The following is a 24,427-nucleotide window of genomic DNA, read 5'->3' as shown; positions in this document are numbered from 1 at the left end:
GGAGGTAAAGCTAGCCCAAAGGGAAGAACCCGATATTAGTATACGTTGCCTCCAAACACGAACCTCAGGATCTTCCTGTGATGGGGCTATATATCACAAGCCAGTCTTCAGACTGAATCTGTAGAACAATAATTTGGAGCGTCAGCATCTTGAACCTCTATGTCTGAAGAGTACAGTTCAAATGACACAGACCGAAATTGGCCACATACTCCCATATTTTATGTGGACCAGGAAATAATGGCTGTAAAAACCTCCTTCTCTCAGGGAAAGGGGTACATGTTCTATGGCCCCACCATCAGGTTCTACTCTGTGCTGACTACAGTGATTAGCACACCTCTGAATCGGTGGGTCGAGCCCTGAACTGGACCCGGTAACCCTTTTCCATGGTGGACAGAACCCATGGAGACACATTTGGCAGTAGTTTCCATGCTGTCAGATGTTTTTTTAGTGGTGTTAACTCTTCCACATTCTGTTGGAGGGTATGCATCAGAAGACTAAAAACTTGGGACAGCGTTGGCTAGGGGAGGCCCTACAGTATTACTTGGGCTAACTGCCCCAACAACCTCATAACCCCAACAACCTCATATCTGATAAGTCCCTGCGCAGCACCTAAGGACTGCTCCATCTTTGTCTGCTTGGCTTTTATGATCATTCTCAGATCAGGCTTCGTAGCAGGCTGCGACTGTGACTGCCCGGTCCCCCCGGCTTTCTGCAGGGGGAGGCAGGCTGCCACACTTGCCTTTTGTGCCTCCATTGCACTAGCGCTGGGAACTCGACACGATGGGGAAGGAACTGGCTGAATGTCACCGTATGTTGAGCTCACTCAGCAGGTCTGCTTGGTAGGCCTGCAACACTGCCATTGTATGCAGTGACCCACACTTTAGACCCGCTGCCCCATAGGCCTTGCCCACCAACGCCAAGGTGGCCTTACATGGCTTGGATGGCAAAGCCCCACTAAATTACCTGTCATTGATGGAGAGAGGTAGCTTGCAAGCATCTCCTCCACCTTCGGCATAGCTTAATAGCCGTGCCATTCGTTCCCCACGATGGCGGAATAATCCAACATCACGGGGTTATAAATACGGCTAGTGTATGGTTTTTCCCAGAAGCGTGATATTTTATCATGCACTTCTGGAAAAAGGGGTATTTTCTGCAGTGTGAGGGGGATTTATTTTCACTGGGGAGAATGCCTTCGCACAGCCTGCTATGAGCCACTTCTTATTCCCCAGGCCAGTCTAGATTTAGTTTTCAACTGCCATATGCCGCTTTTCCACTACAGGAACTTTCCCAAGGAACTAGGGTCTTTTGGAGGCACTCAATGTGTTTCCACCGAAGGGACCAGGTCTAAATTAAGTTCCGGGTAAAATATTTAGCCCTTGCAAAACCCCTACTTGGGAGGTGGTACTTTTTCAAAAGTTAGGACCTTTGGAGATGGTGGGACTTGGGCACTGAACATGCTGATTGAGTACACGCAGCATTTTTTTTTCAAGCACCATTTTTAAAAGTCTGTTGCGGTTACTGTTACAGTAACAGTTGTTCACTGCGATTCAAATCAACACAACGGAGTTTCTTGAAAAATATGACCAATGGACTGACAACAAGGTTCAGGCCTTATTAATTATTTATGTTGAGGATGAAATACAGCAGGAACTGGAAACAGCGACCCGCAATGAAAAAGTATTACTTAAAAATATCAAGTGGGTTAAGCAAGCTGGGCATTACTCATACAGGAAAACAGTGCAGAGAGAAGCTTGCACACGTGTTCGTCTCAGTCATCTCAGCAATAGCTGACAAAATCCATTTTTTACTTAATTAAACTTTAATTAAATCTAGCATTACAAGCATTCTGAATTCGCTTTACTACCACTGTTCATCTCTTTTCCAGCTTTTTCTCAATTGCCTTTTTAGCAAAGCAATACATCACAATCAACAGCAGCACAGCTTGAATCTCCACCATGCTTGTTGTTATTGCAGTGTCATTATCAGATTTCAGAAAATAGACTGTCCATTTTTAAAACACGAACCTTTATCCAAAGATTAAAAATAATTAAATAAATTCCATGACTGGAAATAGAACCCGGGCCACAATAGGGAAAGTGCCAAATCCTAACCACTAGACCACCGGATTAGTTGCACCAAGCTCTTTTGTTTCTGTTCAAAGGTTTGTGTTCCAAACAGTGCCTGCTACTTGTTTTTATGAGCTGAGGAATCATTTTACATCAATAAAATCATCTTATATTGTGTCTATAATCAGTTTGGTTGTAGCATAATTTGAGGCTTCATATCCTCACCAAGGGCTTGTCGTGCAGGTATACATCACCTGACTAATTTGCCTAATCTTCACAGCACTTTAGACCAGGATGGAAACACAGACAACAAAGGTCTGGAGTAACCAAATGGTCCCTTGAAAAAAGTTCCTGGGATTAATTGTTGTGGGTAATTTCAGTGGGAAAGCGGTTTTAGTAATCACTTCAAGCAACTCTTTATATGGTTGAGAGTTGCTCACCATTTTTGGTGCAATGTTATTCCCTTCTGGCCCCTAGGAGTATTTTACAAAAAAATGATTTTGGCTTTCCATATCAGAAGGAGTCACGACCCAAGCTCCAAAATATGAAGGAGAGCTGGACCCAGAAGACAGAGCAATAGATAGAGCAGTGATTGTCTCTGGCTCTGAAGCTCCAAAATCTGAAGGAGAGCTGGACCCAGAAGATAGACCAATAGATAGAGCAGCGCTCGTCTCTGGCTCCTCTTCCAGATCCATACAGGATCCCCTGTTTTGTTGAACATAAGTATTAATTTGAAGAAATATTTTATTAAGCACAAACAAGCTGAAATTTGAATCGGTTAATTTAATTTTTTTAACCCTTTTTTCTTTTTTTTCTTTTTTTTACTTTTTTTTTTAAATAATCAACTGTTTCATGAACTTTTTTGAGTCATCAACACATGTGCCCAGAGATAATGGAGGAAAATTTGCTCTGTGGAAAGGTGGGCAAAACACATCATTTTCTCATTTCATGAGACTAATGTTATTGCACAGAGCCACTGGTGAAAAAAGCTTCATAAATTAAATTTCATTAAAATCTAAACGATGAACTGCAGCTGCAAAGCTTTATGCCAATGTTGTTGCTATTTAGTGGTTACTCCAGTGTATTGCTGTTTTGTGGCTTAAGATGATGTTCCTCCCATCAATACAATTATCTTAATGATCCTATATTTGACATCACCAGCAGTCAAATTTATGACTGGTCATGTGAGGCACCTGCATGTATGAGATCATTAGTATATTGATGTAACTGCACCCTGAACCAAATACAATGAACTACATCTTTTCCTTTTAAATGAGGCTTGACTTTTACTACAGATTTTCTGCCAACTACTAGCATGTAACATCTTCATCATGCACATGATGGATAGGTATTCTTTTACAACAAATGTCTTACTACTTTTTCAACAAATCATGTTTGTACTTCTTGTTTCTATTAGATTTGCAGACAATTTTTAGCCAGAAATTAAAGCAGTAATTTTGTACTGGTATACATTTTTTACTGGTTGGTGTCTCCAATTCTCCACACCTGTGCAACAAGCACTTGCCAATACTTCCTAATTGTCCATCACCGAGGTCAGAACAATCCATTTTAGAAAAATGGGTCAATCCCAATTTCACATACCCTGTATCAATTTCATTTCTCTTCTGGGCAGTCTCTGAGATAGGAAGGCAATAAACAGGAGCAGCAGATCTTTGTATGATTGAAAAGCTGATGCCTGGTTAATGAAAATTCTTCATAGATCTTTGAGTTTCTGTTAACCACAGAACCCTTTCATGGGTTTTAATTATCCTGTGTGTGTGTGTGTGTGTGTGTGTGTGTGTGTGTGTGTGTGTGTGTGTGTGTGTGTGTGTGTGTGTGTGTGCACGCATATGAGGGCAAACACAAGCTTGATTGATTCTGTTTGATAGTCTCTGATCAAATTTCAAGCTATTTCAAAACAGACATTTTCTCCATGCCATGAGGAGAAGAGCTAGGCATTAAAGTGGAACGAATCTGTCCACAGCATAAATCTGTTCATCCCACTACCGCTCATCAAAATTACCCCCTGCAGATGCAAACGCACATTTCCATATGAAAAAAAGAAATCAAAGTCTTGTTTCTTGTATTCAAACCCACACATTTACTTTAGCAAATAACCAGTCTTACCTATACACAATAGCAAATTACAGATAGCCTGCAGGTCACATTCAATTATTCCTCCTGCAGCAGAATATTTCTTCAAGGAATGTGACAGGCTATCTGTGCTGTTGGTTAAAAATAAGAAAAGTGTGCTTCCTCACATTTCATGCAATACTGACAGAGTAAACATGTTTACCTTATTCTCTATGAGTTTATGTCCAATATGAATTTGAATAGCTCCTCAGAAAACAGATCCTAAAAAAGTGAGTTAAAAGTAAAACCAAGAATTTTTACTTTTTAAGTAAACTTAGATTTGTGGAAAGTTATCATTGGAATTGCATGACAGTTTAATTTAAAGAGGTAAAATATTTTAAATATATTTTATTTTAAATAATATAACAGTTTTCTTTTTAGGAACAAGTATTGGACAGATTAATAATATGACACCTCTGCAACTAATGATTGAGTTCACAGGTATAATAAGTATAATGTAGCCTCCATTTTAATAAGCAGGACAAGCAGAATTCAATTAACCCACCAATGACCCATGTTTCACAATCATTGTCCTCTGTTATACCCTTATAAACACTAAGATATTATAATACAGTATTAACTGACTTGTTCGTCCATGTATGTTGCATTAAGCAACACGCATCAGTTTCACAATTAAAAAGACCACATCTGCATGTCATCTCTCTCTCTCTCTCTCTCTCTCTCTCTCTCTCTCTCTCTCTCTCTCTCTCTCTCTCTCACACACACACACACACACACGCACAGAGACACACTCACACACATTAACTCACTTTACTGTTTTTCCATTTCTCTCTCACATTCCCCTGACACTTGACATGTATGTATTATTTCTGGTTTTGTAATGGGCACAGTGGAAGTATACTTATAATGAATAGCAATCATCTCAAAGAAAGATCAAACCTACACACGCACATACACACCCACACCCACATAGCATTTTTCTCACTTTGGTAATTCCTAAATATAATTGTATGGTAAAATGCAAATATGTTCTAGTAATATAGGTGTAAATATTCTGCGAAAAATAAGAAAAACAACATTTATTGATGTTTATTTTCTGATCAGGCATTTCTGCAGAAATAGACACCATATATTCAGAGACTCAAAGGCTCTCTGTGGAAGTGCTGTAAAACAGATCTGACAGTAATAACAATCCATAAAAATTCAACGTGGGTATTAATGCTGTCATTTACTTAACCAAAGAAGAAATCACATACTGCATAGACAGACATTTAAAAGGGATTGTGGTAATGATATAAGCATTAAATAACCAAAATAACAAAACTGACAAAGTTTTGGGAGATTTCATGCAAAGAAAAAGTACAAGTGTAATGCAATATAGCATGAACAATTCAAATACTATCCCCAGTAGTACATCAGTTATGCATGTCAAGTTAAACCTGCACTACAGCTCATCTACAGCTCTTGGAATAGTTTGTTTTTATGTTGAAAGTGATAAACCAATGTTTTCTATTCCTATTTTTCTCTCGCTCACTTGCACACACATGCATACACACCCATACATATGCAAATAACCTGCAATTGGCTTGTTTTCTTAAACTCACTATGGGAGAAAGAATGATGCTTCTCCATGTAGTTGATCAGCCATGCATTACTACAAAATATTCACCCATATACTTATTCACCTATATACTCTTAAGCAGTTGATTTGTCTTGCTACTCATTTGACTGATTCATTTAAAGTGCCCTCTAATATTGGCACCTTGGTAAATATGAGCAAAGAAGGCTGGAAAAATTGTCTTTATTGTTTAACCTTTTGATCTTTTGTTCAGAAAATTGACAAGAAATTTCTGCTCTCATAGACATCAAACAATTGCAAGCAAAACACAGGTTTATCAAAAAAAAATATCTTTGTTAAATATAGGTGTGCAACAATTATTGGCACCCTTTTAGTCAATACTCTGTGCTAACTCCCTTTGCGAAGATAACAGCTCTAAGTTTTCTCCTATAATGCCTAATGAGTTTGGAGTATAAATGGCAAGGGATCTGAGACCATTCCTCGATGCAGAATCTCTCCAGATCCTTCAAATTTCAAGGTCCATTCTGGTGGACTCTCCTCTTCAATTCACCCCACAAGTTTCTATGGGTTTCAAGTCAGGGTACTTGGATGGCCATGGGAGAACCTTGATTTTGATATGTTTTAGATCAACCACAGCCCAGTTTAAGCTTTCCTGCAGAGGCAGTCAGGTTTTCATTTAATATCTGTTAATATTTGAGTCCATGATGCCATGTATCTAATAAAATGTCCAGGTCTTCTGGCAGAAAAGCAGCCCTAAAACATTAAAGAGCCACCACAATATTGGGCATGAGGTACTTTTCCATATGGTTACCTCTCTGTGTGTGCCAAAACCACCTCTGGTGTTTGTTGCCAAAAAGCTCTATTTTGGTTTCATCTGACCATAGATCCTGATCCTATTTGAAGTTCCAGTAGTGTCTGGCAAACTGAAGACTGAGTTTGTTTTTGGGTGATAAATGTATACATATTTCTATTTCTGTTCTACTTTCTATTCATTTTAGTATATTATAATTGTATTTCTTCAGTACTGTAATTTTACTATTGTCACGTATCGAGGTTGAGCCAGAAGCAAGTGCAGATAATGACATTTATTGAAACAAAGACACTAAGACAACTTGGTATAACACTGTGGCATGACACAAAACACCGAGACATGAACAAGAAGAGTCTAGGACAACGAAAGACAAGCAAACAGTGCAGACAAGGACTCCACACACACACACACACACACACACACACACACACACACACACACACACACACACACACACACACACACACACACACACACACACACACACACACACACACACACACACACACACACACACACACACACACACACACACACACACACACACACACACACACACACACACACACACACACACACACACACACACACACACACACACACACACACACACACACACACACACACACACACACACACACACACACACACACACACACACACACACACGAGTGCTCATTAACAAAACGTGAGTCAGGTGCAGGTGGTCATGTGACACCTAGTGCAGTGCAGTGGCTGATGGGAAGTGGAGTCCAGAGTTTCTTGATACATGACAGAACCCTCCCCCAAGGGCGCTACTCCCGGAGCACCCAAAATTATACGTCCTCCATCTGGTGGTCCTGGCCCCCTGGGCAAAATGTCCCCAGCAGAACCAGGAGGCCGAGTGGCTTCCACAACGGCACAGGGAGGCAGAGATACTTCTTCGGCTGAACATGAAAGCGGGGCAACGTCCTCGGCAGAGCATGAAAGTGGAGCGACATCCTCAGTGGAGCTGGACAGCGGAGCGACATCCTCTGCGGAGCAGAGAGGCAGAGCAACGACCTCAGCCGAACAGGGAGGCTGAGCGACGACCTCAGCCGAACAGGGAGGCTGAGCGACGACCTCAGCCGAACAGGGAGGCTGAGCGACGTCCGCAGCCGAACAGGGAAGGGTGATACTGAGATACTTCTTCGGCTGAACATGAAAGCGGGGCGACGTCCTCGGTGGAGCATGAAAGTGGAGCGACGTCCTCAGTGGAGCTGGACAGCGGAGCGACGTCCTCAGTGGAGCTGGACAGCGGAGCGACGTCCTCTGCGGTGCAGAGAGGCAGAGCGACGACTTCAGCCGAGCAGGGAGGCTGAGCGGCGTCGTCAGCCGAACAGGGAGGCTGAGCGGCGTCCTCAGCCGAACAGGGAGGCTGAGCGGCGTCCTCAGCCGAACAGGGAGGCTGAGCGGCGTCCTCAGCCGAACAGGGAGGCTGAGCGGCGTCCTCAGCCGAACAGGGAGGCTGAGCGGCGTCCTCAGCCGAACAGGGAGGCTGAGCGGCGTCCTCAGCCGAACAGGGAGGCTGAACGACGTCCACAGCCGAACAGGGAAGCTGAGATACTTCTTCGGCTGAACATGAAAGTGGAGCGACGTCCTCAGTGGAGCTGGACAGCGGAGCGACGTCCTCAGTGGAGCTGGACAGCGGAGCGACGTCCTCTGCGGTGCAGAGAGGCAGAGCGACGACGTCAGCCGAACAGGGAGGCTGAGCGACTTTGAGGTAGCTGAACAGTGGGGAATCCTTGAGTCCGGTAGGAGATGGAGCGACGTCTCTCACGGAACGTGGAGGCAGAGCAACGTTCTCAACTGAACATGAAGGCTGAGCGAGAGCCATAATGGGGGAGAGAGGGTGGGAGTTGGTCTCCGCCCTGACCATAGACCCCCCCTCCTGTCGGCGTGGCATGGCGTAGTCCTTTGTGAACATTGCCGGTGGTGACCTGGTGTCTGGTCTGTCCCGCCGCGGCAGCCCGAGCATGCGGTCATTCTGAGCGAGTAGTTCATCTGTCCTTCTTCCCTGCTCCAATAGTCCTCTATACCACTCCTCATATGCTGCAAACCAGGCGTCCATCTTGGTGATCTGCTGCTTCTGATAAAGGGTCTTTCGTTCTGTCACGTATCGAGGTTGAGCCAGAAGCAAGTGCAGATAATGACATTTATTGAAACAAAGGTACTATGAAACAAAGACACTAAGAGAACTTGGTATAACACTGTGGCATGAAACAAAACACCGAGACATGAACAAGAAGAGTCTAGGACAAGCAAACAGTGCAGACAAGGACTATATATACACACACGAGTGCTCATTAACAAAATGTGAGTCAGGTGCAGGTGGTCATGTGACAGCTAGTGCAGTGCAGTGGCTGATGGGAAGTGGAGTCCAGAGTTTCTTGATACATGACAACTATATTTAAATTGTAATTTTTGTTTCATATTCTAAATTGATTTTTTTTTCTATTCACATATTCTAGTTTCATTTTCTATTGTATTCTTTTGTTATATTTTTATCTTTATTATATTTTATTTTATTCTCTTTTGTATATTGGTGTGGTCATGAAAAGAATTCCACTGTGTGTCATACTATGTATGGTTATGTACGTGACAAATTAACAAAAAAAAAAAAATTTGATTTTTAACAATTTGTGTTGTATTGTAGTTTTGGAGACTAACCCAAGATGCAACTAACTTCTGCAACTCTCCAGCCGTGATCCTTGGAGATTTTTTGTCCTCTTCACAGTGCGTTGAGACAATATATAACAAAGATTTTGTTTTGATAAACCTGTGTTGTGTTTGCAATTGTTTTATATGCATTAGAGCAGAGTATTTTTATGTTTTTTTTTTGTTTTTTTTTTTGTTGTTTTTTTTAAACAAAAGATTACAAGGTTAAAAAATAAAGACAATTTTTCACAGCCTTCTTTGCACATATTTACCAAAAATGCCAATATTAGTGGAGGACACTGTAAGTGAGTGTACTGTCCGAAGGGCTACATGACACCTACAAGTGCTCTGACTGATGTTAACTGATGTCATCATGCATAGATATTTGTAAATGCCAGTATTAAAGAATGTCATAAAGGTATTTGCCAGGTGTGGTTCATTGGAAAACTGAACAAAGTAAAACTTCTAAAAGATGCTCTGCAGTGTCTTCTGAGTGTGGCTATTAGTGTTAATAACAACATAAATCGTGCTTTATGATATAGTTTTTGTCACATAGTCAGCAATAGAAAATCATTGCACTGCAATAAAGATGTAATTTATATTTTACTCACTCCTAAGTAAAACATATTTCTTGAGTCATGAGTCAAGAATGACAGAGTAATGTGTATTTTATCTGACCTTTAATAGAGAGAGTATGTTAAGTAATGGATGCACCTGTAAGCCAGAAACAAATTCATTGTGTGTGCAAGCACGCTTTCATCTTCCAGCATCCATCTCTGTAGTGGGCAATTATTACATTCATGATGGCATTGGCAAAGACACCAGCATGCATGCAACGTCATTACCATTCATATGACACAAGATTTTCTCGTGATAAAATTATGTATTCAGGAAACAGATTTTTGTTATGTCAAGATCACGAGAAAAAAAAAACGTTTGTTATGTTGAGCTCAAGAGGAAATTAAGTAGTGATTGCGAGAAAACAACTTTTGTTATGTTGATATCATGAGAAAAAAACTATTTTATTATGATGAGATCGTGACAAAATTAAGCCAGTATCATGAAAAAACAACTTTTGTCATGTTGATCTTATAAGAAAACCAGAAAGAAAAATAATGATAGTAATGCATGGTCGATGAGGGCTTCCTTAGTTTACTACCCACAATTTGTAGTTTGTCTTCATTGGAAAGTCGATGGTCACAACTTTTTGGAGTGTGTTGTAGTCATCAGATTTTAAATGAGTCTATATTTTCAAAAATAAATTAAATTCACAAAGTAAAACATCAAATAATGTGTTAATAATGCATTTTCAATATAGTACAGAGTGAATTGAACTTTCAAATGACTCTTTTTGTTTGTGTTGTTTGTGCTTGCATTGTCCACACTGTCCCAACTTTTTCAGAATTGGGGTTGTACCTGTGTGTATGTTGTTTTATTCATCATGCAACTCAAATGCATATTGAAAGGGAAATGCATCTCTCATATGCATAGCACTTGCAATAAGTCATTTATGTAATATGGCCTGTACTCTGACTCTGCTGAAGCTGGTGGACAGCTAATGCAGGGAAGTATATTGATTACCTTCTCTCACAGTCATCCCTTACTTGCTTGGCCTGACAAATATCATCCTTGGAAGTTGGGACAGCAAGGCCAATCTCCCGCTTAAACAAGTGTAAGTCAAACTGCCAAGGCAGGACGTGCCTTAATTGTGGTCCAACAAATCAACACAAATAGACCTGCAAGTGAAAGAAGTGCCTTTAACAGTATGTTGTTTAAACACCAGTCCAATATCAGCAATATGTGTTTGCTTTTGTCCCTGAATGGAAGGGTGAGGGTTAGGTTTAATCGATTAGAAATACGAAAATCCTGAACGTAAGCCTTGGGAGTTATCATATATCTTACTAAAGAGAAGCTAGATAAAAGAAATCTGCTGCCTAGGTGAGCTGCTCTCATGACTGCAAATTAAAATTTGCACAAGCCTACTCACAGGAAAAGTTATCCATGGTTAAGATGAGGGCAAACCACATTCATATAAAACACATAAATGATGTTCACTGTTAGGCATTTAAATGAGATCAGGTGGTAGCAAAAAACAATAATAATGTGCAGCATTATGCTTTGCCACTCTAGTGTGTCATCTAACTTTACAGATACGTCTTACTATCTTTGACCAATTTTATACAGAAAGGAGGTTTTTGCATAGGTGTCAGATTAACAGTGTAATATCTCCTAATGTGTTTTGTCCTTCTGTTACTCATTTTACTAAACATTTGAATTATTTCACCTTAATTGAAGGCACCCCATTTTAGTGATTGTGCCTGGTTAATATGACAAAATGAGACACAAATTGAGAATAATATTTTACCTCATGAAATTAAAGGCAAAATACATTCTGATTAGTCTCATGCTTGGCTTGGATGTGATAATGCCTGCTATTTGTCTGGCCTTGTGAGAAGACACTAATAATGAAAAACATCATTCACAGCAGGCTTTGACAGGAATATTGCATTAACTCAGTAGTTCACCTTGAATGAACAGTGGGTCAGAGATGGAATTTGGCCTTTATGTGCTTTATTATAAAGAGAACCCATAATTGCTTTAATGCAATTTTATCAAGTTTATAAAGTAAAATTATTGGATTAATGTAGCATAGAAAAACTTTCAGAAATTTGTCTACATTTACTATTCTTTCTTACAGTTTATGCATTCTTAGAAAAAAAGAAATATCTATCCATCTATCTAATATATATATATATATATATATATATATATATATATATATATATATATATATATATATATATATATATATATTGAAACTAAGCCTTAATGTTCTTCCAGATGGTAAAAAAAAAAGCCTCCGAACATGAATAAAAATGGGTTATTGTCATGATTTCCCCTCACACTAAGCACTGGAGCATACAGCGCACTCTGAGGTGCAAGCACACACTTCCAGGATTCAGTGACACTGACTTTGTTTATGTTTACTTATGACACTTGTGTTTTGTTGTGACTTCTGTGCTGTCTCCACCCTTGTATCATCACTGGTTGTTTCCCACATGTGTCAATTCATGTTCCCTTTCAAAGGGAACTTTGACGTTGCATTTAGCATAACAGTATGGGAACGCCCTTGCGCGCGTGACCGGTATCTGAAGCTTGTGTAAAATCATGCCTCTACTTGTAGGCCTGCCACGATCAGGTGACGTGGCAATTAAGCGCGTCGCATGATATATATATATATATATATATATATATATATATATATATATATATATATATATATATATATATATATATATGGCACCTATGAACCACGCCGCCAGCCTTATTATCTTCAGTGAGACTGCATGTCTGTTGTTTGTGTGACAAAAACACTTCATTTCTACTCAATATTTTCTCAAAATCTCTAAACTTTTCTATCCCTTTTTTAGAGGAAAAGAAAAGAAAAGAGAGGGAAGTAATGAGCAAGAAAGAATTCAGGAAGTGTGTTACGGCTTGCTCCCGTTTCATCACGGGGAAAAGTGCACACTTTCTGGGTGAAGTGTTTAGGAGTGTAGCATGCGATGGCAGCCTCGAGAGGCTGCGCATGGTAATGCCTACATTAAGCAGCTCGGCTCGTGACTCTCCCCAGAAGCCGAAGCAAGTTGGGTTTCAGAGCCTCGTGGATCTGGGCCGGCCGCTGCCGAGGCAGCTAGCCGTCTCAGGTTTGGGAGATCTCTTATGGATCCGGAAGAGGAGCCGGAGACAAGTGCTGCTCTATCTCTTGCTCTGTCTTCCAGGTTCGGCTCTCCGCAGGATTTTGGAGCTTGCGTCACGACTCCTACTTCTGCTATGGAAAGCCAAAAGGGGAAGAAAAAAAACACACACAAAAATAATAGTAATAATTTCTCTCTGACTCCGAGGAGCCAGAAGGATGTGCTAAAATCTGAGAGCAGCATATAAAGAGCTGCTTGAAGTGATTACTAAGGCTGGATGAGCCTTTTTTCTCCCTGGTGAAAGTAAATCCCTCACACTGCAGAAACTCCCCTGTCTTCCAGAAGTGCATGACAAAATATCAGGCTTCTGGGGGAAAACCATGCATAAGCCATATTTATAACCCCATGATGTTGGATTATTCAGCCATTGGGGGGAATGAACGGCATGGCTAATTAGCTATGCTGAAGGTGGAGGAGGCACTTGTGAGCTACCTCTCTCCATCGACGGCAGGTAATTAGGGGGGCGGCTTTGCATCCAGACCACCGTATAAGGCCGCCGAGGCATGGGTGGGCAAGCCTATGCAGTAGTAGTCTTGCTTGTGGGTCACTGAACACAATGACAGTGTTGCAGGCCTACCAAGCAGACTTGCTGAGTGAGCTCCACATATGGCAGCATTTCATAGAAGCCAGTTCCTTCCCTGTTGTCTCGAGTTCACCTGGGCACCCACGAGTGGAGCCCGGGCCAGCACTAGTGCGAGGGAGACCCAGAAGGCGAGTATGGCAGCCTGCCAACACCCACAGACAGCCAGGGGAACCGGGCGGCCACAGTTGCGGTCTGCTACTAGGCCAAATCTGAGAATGGTCATAAAGGACAAGCAGGCAAAGAAGAGCGCTCCTGAGGGGCCGTGGAGGGACGTATCAGGGGACATGAGATTGTTAGGGCAGGTAGCCCCCAGTGCTACTGTAGGGCCTCCCCTAGCCAAGGCGGTCCCCAAGTTTTCAGTGTTCTCTGGTCAGTGAGCTGTCACAGGGCAACGAAAAGTTGATGCTTTCCCTCCAGTAGAATGTGGAATAGTTAACGTCACTAAAAGACCATCGGGCAGCATGGAAACTACTTCCAAATGTGTCAGAGGTGTTCTCTCCACAGTAGTCAGCACATACCAGAGCCCGACGTTAGCGCAGGAAGTAAGTTCCCTTTGGACAATGGGGCCATAGAACATGTACCCCGTTCCCTAAGGGAGGGAGGATTTTACAGCCATTGTTTCCTGGTCCACAAAAAAGATGGGAGTATGAGACCAATTTTAGATCTGCGTCATCGGAACCATACTCTTCGGACATACAGGTTCAAGATGCCCTTTTGAGCCCTTAGAGTCAGCCTCTGAGAAACTTCTGACTCTAAAGGTAGCTCTGCTGCTGGCCCTGACATCTCTCAATCGATTAGAGGATCTACAAGCTCTCTCTGTTGCCCCTTCCTGCTTTGATTTTGCCCCTAGATTAGCCAAGGCCTTCCTGTATCATAGGCCGGATCATATTCCTAAAGTGCCTACATCGACTGCCCACCCTGTGGTGTTGCAGGCTTTCTGCCCTCCTCCGTTCCTCACAAGAGAAGATGGACCTTCTGTGTCCAGTAAGGGCTCTCTGTACTTACGTCCACTGCTCCGGCCAGTGGCGTAAGTTGGAGCAGCTGCTGGTCTGCTTTGGCGGCGACAGTAGAGGTGATGCTGTGTTAAAGCAGCACATCTCTAATTGGATAGTGGAAGCAATCTCTATTGCTTATGAGGTGCGCGGTCTCACTACGCCTCTGGGCATAAGGGCTCATTCCACTAGGGCGGTCGCCTCCGCGAAGGCTTTGTCCAAAGGGGTATCCTTACAACATGTGCGTGCTGCTGCAAGGTGGTCTAAGCCACACACACTTATTCATTATTACAGCCTGGATATTCATTCCACCCCGGGCTCTAGTGTCTTGCAGTGACCCTTGGGCTTGGGTCTTTTTGAACAGGCTGTACCCTCGGTATGACAGAGTGGGTATTCTCGTTCTCATAGTGTTAAGCTAAACACAACGTTGAAGTTCCCTTTGAAATAGAAGGGAACGAGACGTTGCGTAGCTTTTTCATACCGGGGCAGGCCTGTGAATTGCGTCTTTGCTTCAGATAATAGAGGCTGATGGTGTGGTTCACAGATGCCATATTTATATCATGCGATGTGCTTAATTGCCACGTCACCTGACCATGGCAGGCCTATAAATAGGCATGATTTTACACAAACTTCAGATGCCAGTCACGTGCGAGAGGTGCTCCCCCCCATAGTGTTATGCTAAATGCAACGTCTTGTTCCCTTCTCAGGGAACAGTGTTACATGCTTAACCCAGACGTTTTTAAATTACGGGAAATTACAAGTGCTGTTAGATTTTTGTTTTTAAAAGTCTACGAAGGATCTATCAACATTTGAGATGAAATGGTGTGTAATGGCGCATTGTGCTCTGTTGTTTACACATTTAGTGTAATTTTCTTATTTATTTGTTTTAATGATTTCATTGGTACTGATGTGATATAAGGTAACCTTGTAATAAAGTAGCAAGTGTATTAATAAAGTGTGATTTATAGTAATAAAAGGCTTTTAAAATTCAATTCTCTCTTAGCAGCTGGTCAGCAGCTTCTGATAAAGATTCATCAAAAGCATCAAAGACACTACGGAATATGGACAGAGCGATTTATTGCACACTTTCTGATAGGGGCACAAAAAGAAGATTGAATATTTGTATCTGTATAGTCTTGAAAATGGAAAGACGCATATCTATTTTTTTTTTCAATTCCATCTCTCCCTCTTTCCTCCATAAAATCACTCATATACTTTCCTCCCCCCTTCAAAATGCAAACAACACTATTTTTTAACAAGATTTTATTTTATTTATTTTTTTTTTTTTTTGTTCCTGCGTAGTAAGCGTGTATGAATTCCTTATACCGCAAAAATATAGAAAATGGCTATTGAGCCCCTCAAATTTTGCTTTTGTCACGTGGACATTTTTCTTTGCATCTTTTTGTTCACATAAAGTCATAATTCATAAAGTCATAAAGTAATATATTGTTTTTCCTGACTTTATCTGAATGGAAATATGCAAAGTCACCCATTATAATAAAAAAAGCACTGGAAAAGTCTGGAGATATTCTGGAAAATAGTTTAATATTAAAAATATGTTATTTTCCAGAACATTCCAGATCTATTTTCCTGAACATTTCCAGACTTCTAGAACTTGCTAGAACTTTCCAGTAAAATAACTTGTAGTATAACTACAGGGGCTTTAAGCCCACCAGATTAGTTTAGCTTCTTCTGCCTAATTGGAAAACATTTCAGCATTTTTCTTAGATGGCATCAAGAGGTTTAATCATCCAGCAGATACATTTTGCTATGTCTGTGGAGAATTTATCAAGACAAAAGTGAAAAAGTACTGAAAAAGTGGGTGAGGCCTACAAGGCATATTTTGGCATGCCTGGCAGGGATCAAGACAAACTGTGGTCACCCCATTTCATAAAAAGTACACAAGTTTACTTTATTCTTATGCAGGGATGTACAGAGGGGAAAAGAGAGCCATGAAGTTCTCTATCCCAAGAATTTGGCAGGAACCCAGTGACCACTCAAGCAACTGCTATTTTAGTATGGTGGACCTTTCTAAATGTTGGAATGACAAGAATGCAACTGCTATCATCTATGAAGACCTTCCTTCATCCATCTGCCTACTGTCACACTGCCCTGCTTCCTGTACCCACTCCTCTGGACAGGGAGCAGCAGTCTTCAGAAGTGAGCAGCAAGCCAGAGAGTGAGGACAATATTGTAGATCCAGATTACAATTTCAGAGGTGGAGTGAGGAGAGAAATCCATACTACCTCAACCAACAAGACCTCAATGACTTGATCAGAGATCATTTGATGTCTAGGCTCAAGCAATGAAATTTGAATGAAAGTGTGCAAGTCACGGGTATCGCCTATAAAACTTGTCACCAAGTTTTTTCCATCTTCTTCACCCGTCAAAGTGGGCTTTGCTTCTGCCACAATGTGGCCAGTCTGTTCGAGGCAATCAGAATTGGCTGCAGGAAGTCTCTTGAAGCCCATATCCTTGATGCTTATCTTGATGAATTCAAAGAGAACATGGGAGCACACTCAGAGGAGTAAGGTGAGCGTTTCCACCAGGATATACTGGATTTTGAATGCTGCAACAATGGACAATTTAATGAGAACATGATGGAAGACTGTGTTTGGGGGATGCTTTGTGAAAGTGATTTACAATATATTCGTAAATCTAGAAAAACTGCTTACTTCTAAATCTGTTGTGGTCATTTTGGTATAACTACACACTTATAAATATTTTGTGGTAATTTTTGTATAATTGTAGTATAAATACATGTTAATTTGGATTCAAATGGTTTTTCTGACTTTAAGTGAATGAAAAGACCCAAATTCATCCATTTTCTCAATGAAAATAGGTAAATTTCAAAATACCAATGTCCTGGTCACAAAAGCAAAGTTTGAGGGGATTAAAATGAAAAGTGAATGTTGATCAATATTAATGTATTTTGTGTATGCAAATGAGGTTGTCACAATTGTCACTAAATCACCTGCAATCATAATTCACTATGTGGGGTAATGAGTCTACCAATTGAACAAACCTGAGTTTCTTCCATGACACTGCCATGCCTATCACATCCAAATAATGGTATTTTCATTAAACAAATTTTCAAATGTGAAAAATTTTCACATTATACTTCTGAGGTTATGTATATTTTAAAAAATCATATATTAAAAGAAATTAGAGTTAAATACACCATTAGATGACTGTATTCATGTTCTATTATTGACATTTGTAACACTTTGTTGTCATCTGTCTGCATACTTGATTTCAATAATTAGATCTCTATCCTACAGACACAACCATACAACAATCTATGCAAACAATTTCTTGCAGAATGCAGATTGTCAGCATCACACAGCATAAGGTAATGTTCTCAGGCCAGATTTCTAGATATGCGTATGATATAACAATAACCTGACTGTTCTGTGTGTAGCACAGAGATGAATGCAAAACATACAAATAAGGTTCACAAGAAAGAGATGCTCTTGTGGATTCATTGTTGATCTGTCTCCTATTACTGTAGGTCCTTGAGTAAGATGACAATTCATAGACTATTAATGCTGGCAAGAGCATCAGGATAGAAAACATTTTACAGAGTGACTGTACTGGGGAAATTGGAACACACGTAGTTTGCACATAGAAAACAGATGTCCATGATCACAAAGCAAACAAAGATTTCTGCTGTCTCACATTTCTTTGAATCCCTGTGTCCTGTCATCTGTGATGTCAAGTCCTCCTGAACATCTGTGACCTGGTGAGTGCTGATGTGTGGAGCTGAATCTGCTATCCCAGCTTCTACCACTCTGAGGCAGAGTGTCTTTCCAAATGCTGTACGACTCACTGGAGTGTGCATTTAATCAGCACCAGTCTCTATCACTTCGTGCCCTTACAAAGGTATCATACCCAGAAGCCAAGACCGCGACGGCTTGATAATTAGAGGGCTAATTTCAGATCTCCATGCTAGATTCAAGCACGCTGAAAGGACGATCATATTCTAATACTTGCAACCTACACACATAGCTAAAGACATAGGTTGATACACTAGAAAGGATCTTGACAATCACAAAAGTTCATAAACACATGTTTTTAGATATAGTACTATTGATTGTTTAATTATGTATCAGCTTAAGGTTTTGAATTTCAAATCCTTTCCCATCTCACACATTCATGATTATATTTTTTATATTTTATATTTATATTTTTCTGTAAAGCTGCTTTGTGACAACGTCTGTTGCTATACAATGGAATTGAATTTAATGATAATGCCCAAAGATTTGCACTCACTATTTTCCTGCAATAGATTCAGAGGACAGGAGCCTGTGAGGAATTTAATTCATCAGCATGCTTCTTTTTCCTTGGTATCAAAAACTTTGTCCTCTAATGATTCTTAGAGGGCAGATCATTGATGGGAGGTCAGGAGTACTAGATGGAGATTAAGAGGGGAGATTGGAGCTTGAGCAATGGCTGACTGTTCTTGACCTATGCTAACTCACATTGCTTCATTGCCCTTAAATGGCTTGTCAACACACTGCCACATTAAATAAAGATAACATTACCTATTAAGATGCATTGGAGCAGGCATCAAATGGGTTTGGACTGAAATAATGTAAATAAGGAACAATCACAAAAAGCTGTTTTGCCTTTAAAAGTCTTTAAAAAAAAAGATAATGGTATTTAATTTAATCACAAATATTATTTACCATTCATTGCAGAACTTTGACTTTCAATGTATGCAGAATTTTAAAAAAGAGGTGGGATATTTTACAGTGATTAGTTTGTCAATCCACTATTCTCATGAGCTCCCTACTTTTACTTAATAATGAATTATTGTGTCTGCCATGCTGAAAGGTGAGGTGTTGATTCTCAAAACCCTTCTGGCACATATAGATATGTATCATGCAAATACAAGGAGGATCTAATTATTCATGTGTTTGCTGGAGTGAACACAAATATGCAGTAATCAGTAATAACCATACTCCATGGCATTGCACTTCAAATTGGCAGGCCATGACCATTTCAACACATTTAAAGAAATGATAATCAAAGATATACCAAAGACCATAAAGGACAGTGGCAGACTCAAAGGTCTTTTTCAGAAGACATTTTGGATTGACAGTGTTAATGTTATCTTCCCACTTGTTATCACATACTTGTTCCTGTGAAAGCGACAGTTAATTGTGTTCAGTTTCAGGTTGGCAGAGTTGGAATGGTCAAAAACCTCTTTTGAAGGCTAAGATGTGCTTTAAAGTTTTTGCTGTACACAGGTATATAATCTAGATATACAAAATGGGTTTTCCAGTAAAGACCTTGTAGCACAAATGCATATGGTTCAAAAATGTTGTAGTGGCAAATACCAATCCTATAGCCATGTAATTGGTATTTCTGTCCTCAACATTACTCTGACACCATATTATGATGAACACAGACAAACTAGTAAGGGCATCAAAATGTCATGAGGTTTTCCAAAATGCTTGAATTTTTAAAAATAACATAATTCAAGAAATTACATTTGCCATATGTTGTGCAAACCATTACAATAGGTGCACCTGGGACTTCTACATGGTCTTAGACTAACAGACCATTTACCGTAGTACTATATGCACTGCTTCATTTGAGGAGGATATGTTGTTATGATTTTCTGTTTACTGACCACATGGTTGTGTGACAATGAAGCTAAGACTTTAATGTAGGTAGTTATAGGTCTAAGAAATAGACACACTTGAAATCTAAAAGAAAAGAGATCTGGACAGAAAGGTGGACACCTGGAAATATTTGTTTGGGTTCACCTGGATGAAGAATAACATGGCTATTTATAGTATTCACAATATGCACAATGATAATACCATTTTAAATAGTTAGCTTTACACTTACAGGCTACATAAATCCAATCCTGTTGCCAAGGCCTCACTCCAACATAATCATCTGATATGCCTCAAGTTAAAAGCAGAAAGTATCAATTTTGCTGAAGCATATGCAGCACAATCCACAGGTGCCAGGTCAGTGGGTTGCGCCACAAATAGCCATTTTAAGTAATGTGATTTCATGAAGAGACTTCTAAGTTTCACTAAAGAATATGTACTTTAATGAGTATCTAACATTATATGCATAACAGCAATATCTTCTGTCCCACTACAAGATACTGTGCTGTGAAAGAGTATTTGCCTGAGTAAGAACACAATACAGTTTTTATTTTTTTATTGCAGCAAAAAAGTTATCCAACACCTATTACCTGTGAAAAACTAATTGCCTCCTTAAACTTAAAACCTGGTTATGCCACCTTTAGCAGCAATAACTGCAGCCAAATGCTTACAATAACTGGAGATCAGTCTTTCAATTATAGGACTAGGACTTACTCCTATGGTTTGGATCATGGCCTTGCTGCATAATCAAGTTGAACTTGAGTTTCATCTTACAGACTCAATACTAGAAATTCTTCTTTATGATTTTCTGGTAGGGAGCATAATTCATGTTTCCCTCAATTATTGCAAGATGCCCAGGCCCTGAAGCAGCAAAGCATCACCACACCGTCACACTACCACTACCATGTTTGACTGTAGGTATGATGTCCTTTTTGTGAAATTCTGTGTTTAGGTTATGCCAGATATATCGGGACCCCTGTCTTCCAAACAGTTACACTTTTGACTCATAAATCCACAGAACATTCTCCCAAAAGGTTTGAGGATCATCAAGGTGTGTTTTGGCAAAATTCAGAAAAGCCTTAATGTTCTTCTGGGTTAGCAGTGGTTTTCGCCTCGCCACTCTTCCATGGATGCCATTTTTGCTCAGTGTTTGTGTTTTTCTGATAGTGGAGTCATGAACAGTGACCTTTATTGATGCAAGAGAGGAAGGAATTCTGGAAAGTCGGCCACTTCTAGGAAGGTTCACTACTGTGCTGAATTTTTCCATTTGGAGATAATGGCTCGCACTGTCGTTCTTTGGAGTCCCAGAGCCTTTGAAACAGCTTTGTAACCCTTCCCAGACTGATGTATTCCAATCATCCTCTTCCTTATAATTACTGGAATTTCTTTCAGTTTGGGCAGGTTATTACAGGGTAAGATCTTTTAACCAACTTCATGCTGTTGAAAAAGTTCTATTTAAGTGTTGATTTGATTATACCGAGTTTGCAGTGATCAGGCCTTCTTTAGCCCGTCAGCTGAACCACATTGTGAATGTAGTTTCATAGATTTGGGGAATTAGTAACTACAGGGGCAAATACATTTCCACACAGGCCCAGTTGGTATTGGATAACTTTTTTTGCTTCAATAAATAACATTATTATTTAAAAACTATATTTTGTGTTTACTCGTGTTGACTTTGTTTTGGCTTAGATTTTGTTTTAATTTCTGAAACAATTTATTATGAGATATACAATTTATTATGAGAAACAGAATAAATCAGCATATAAATAATTTTTCATGGCACGGTATGTTTACAATGTCTATCTGATTAGTACATGTGCTGCTATTGCCAGTAGTGGCACTGTTGACTGTGATTAATGGTGATTTTCCAACTTATGAATGTGTGTGCATGTGTATGCACCATTATGTGCTATCAGACTGGGGTCATCGATCAATCTTTGGTCAGCTCTCAGGTGGCATGTGTGAATGGCTGTATAGTTACTGATCCATTCCTTTCTAAAACTGTGATATACACAGTATCTCACAAAAGTGAGTACACCCCTCATGTTTTTGTAAATATTTGATTATATTTTTTCATGTGACAACACTGAAGAAATGATACTTTGCTACAATGTAAAGTAGTAAGTGTACAGCTTGTATAACAGTGTAAATTTGCTGTCACCTCAAAATAACTCAACACACAGCCATTAACGTCTAAACCACTGGCAACAAAAGTGAGTACACCCCTAAGTGAAAATGTCCAAATTGGGCCCAATTAGCCATTTTCCCTCCCCGGTGTCATGTGACTTGTTAGTGTTGCAAGGTCTCTGGTGTGAATGGGGAGCAGGTGTGTTAAATTTGGTGTCATTGCTCTCACACTCCCTCATACTGGTCACTGGAAGTTCAACATGGTACCTCATGGCAAAGAACTCTCTGAGGATCTGAAAAAAACAATTGTTGCTCTATATAAAGATGGCCTAGGCTATAAGAAGATTGCCAGGACCCTGACACTGAGCTGCAGCACGGTGGCCAAGACCATACAGCGGTTTAACAGACAGGTTCCACTCAGAACAGGCCTCGCCATGGTCGACCAAAGTTGAGTGCATATGCTCAGCGTCACATCCAGAGGTTGTCTTTGGGAAATAGACGTATGAGTGCTGCCAGCATTGCTGCAGAGGTTGAAGGGATGGGGGTAAGCCTGTCAGTGCTCAGACCATATGCTGCACACTGCATCAAATTGGTCTGCATGGATGTCATCCCAGAAGGAAGCCTCTTCTAAGATTATGTACAAGAAAGTCCGGAAAAACAGTTTGCTGAAGACAAGCAGACTAAGGACATGGATTACTGGAACCATGTCCTGTGGTCTGATGAGACCAAGATAAACTTATTTGGTTCAGATGGTGTCAAGCGTGTGTGACAGCAACCACGTGAGGAATACAAAGACAAGTGTGTCTTGCCTACAGTCAAGCATGGTGGTGGGAGTGTCATGGTCTGGGGCTGCAGGAGTGCTGCCGGCACCGGGGAGCTACAGTTCACTGAGGGAACCATGAATGCCAACATGTATTGTGACATACTGAAGCAGAGCATGATCCCCTCCCTTTGGAGATTGGGCTGCAGGGCAGTATTCCAGCATGATAATGACCCCAAACACACCTCCAAGGCGACCACTGCCTTTCTAAAGAAGCTGAGGGTGAAGGTGATGGACTAAACCCTATTGAGCATCTGTGGGGCATCCTCAAACGGAAGGTGGAGGAGCACAAGGTCTCTATCATCCACCAGCTCCGTGATGTCGTCATGGAGGAGTGGAAGAGGACTCCAGTGGCAACCTGTGAAGCTCTGGTGAACTCCATGCCCAAGAGGGTTAAGGCAGTGCTTGAAAATAATGGTGGCCACACAAAATATTGACACTTTGGGCCCAATTTGGACATTTTCACTTAGGGGTGTACTGACTTTTGTTACCAGTGGTTTAGACATTAATGGCTGTGTGTTGAGTTATTTTGAGGGGACAGCAAATTTACACTGTTACACAAGCTGTACACTCACTACTTTACATTTTAGCAAAGTATCATTTCTTCAGTGTTGTCACATGAAAAAATATAACCAAATATTTACAAAAACATGAAGGTATATATACACATACAGTGCATCCGGAAAGTATTCACAGCTGTTACACCACCACTGGCAGATGGCACTGTGGCGCGATTTCTAAGTGGACACGTGACTCTTGTTTTGGTTTCGTTCTCTTCCTGTTTAGACATTGGCTGATGTGTGAGGGTGTAGCTTGATTTGAGCCAGTTGTCTCTGTTTAGTTTGATTGTGTTGGTTATTTAAACCCCTCGTGTGGCTGCGCACTTCATGCAGTATTATCGTAGAAGTTAGAAGTAATAGATGTCTGTGTTAACGGTTAGCATGTATGTGACCATGACTGTGTAGCATGCTAGCGGTCTCATTCCCGTGTTCTGTTCTGGAGTAATGCCTAGACTATAGTACCATGTTTACTCCAGTTATTCTTATTCAGTGTAGACTGTGCTCCTGTGTTTGTTTGTTTGTTTGTTTATAAATAAAGACATCGATCCTGCACCTACTTCCTGACTCCAAAGTCCAGTGACGTTACAGAATACATCGCTGAAACAGGGAAGTAGCAGGAGATTACCTGGTCGGGAGAATGATTTATTACTGGGACTTCCTGACTCCAGAGGAGTTCTACGCATGGCAGTGGAAGCAGCAGATTGCGCTAAAAATACAGCAGGAGGAGCTCCAAATGA

This window comes from Ictalurus punctatus, chromosome 10 (assembly GCF_001660625.3).
Source record: "Ictalurus punctatus breed USDA103 chromosome 10, Coco_2.0, whole genome shotgun sequence".
Lineage (NCBI taxonomy): Eukaryota > Metazoa > Chordata > Actinopteri > Siluriformes > Ictaluridae > Ictalurus > Ictalurus punctatus.
Note: the sequence above shows the minus strand (reverse complement) of the source record.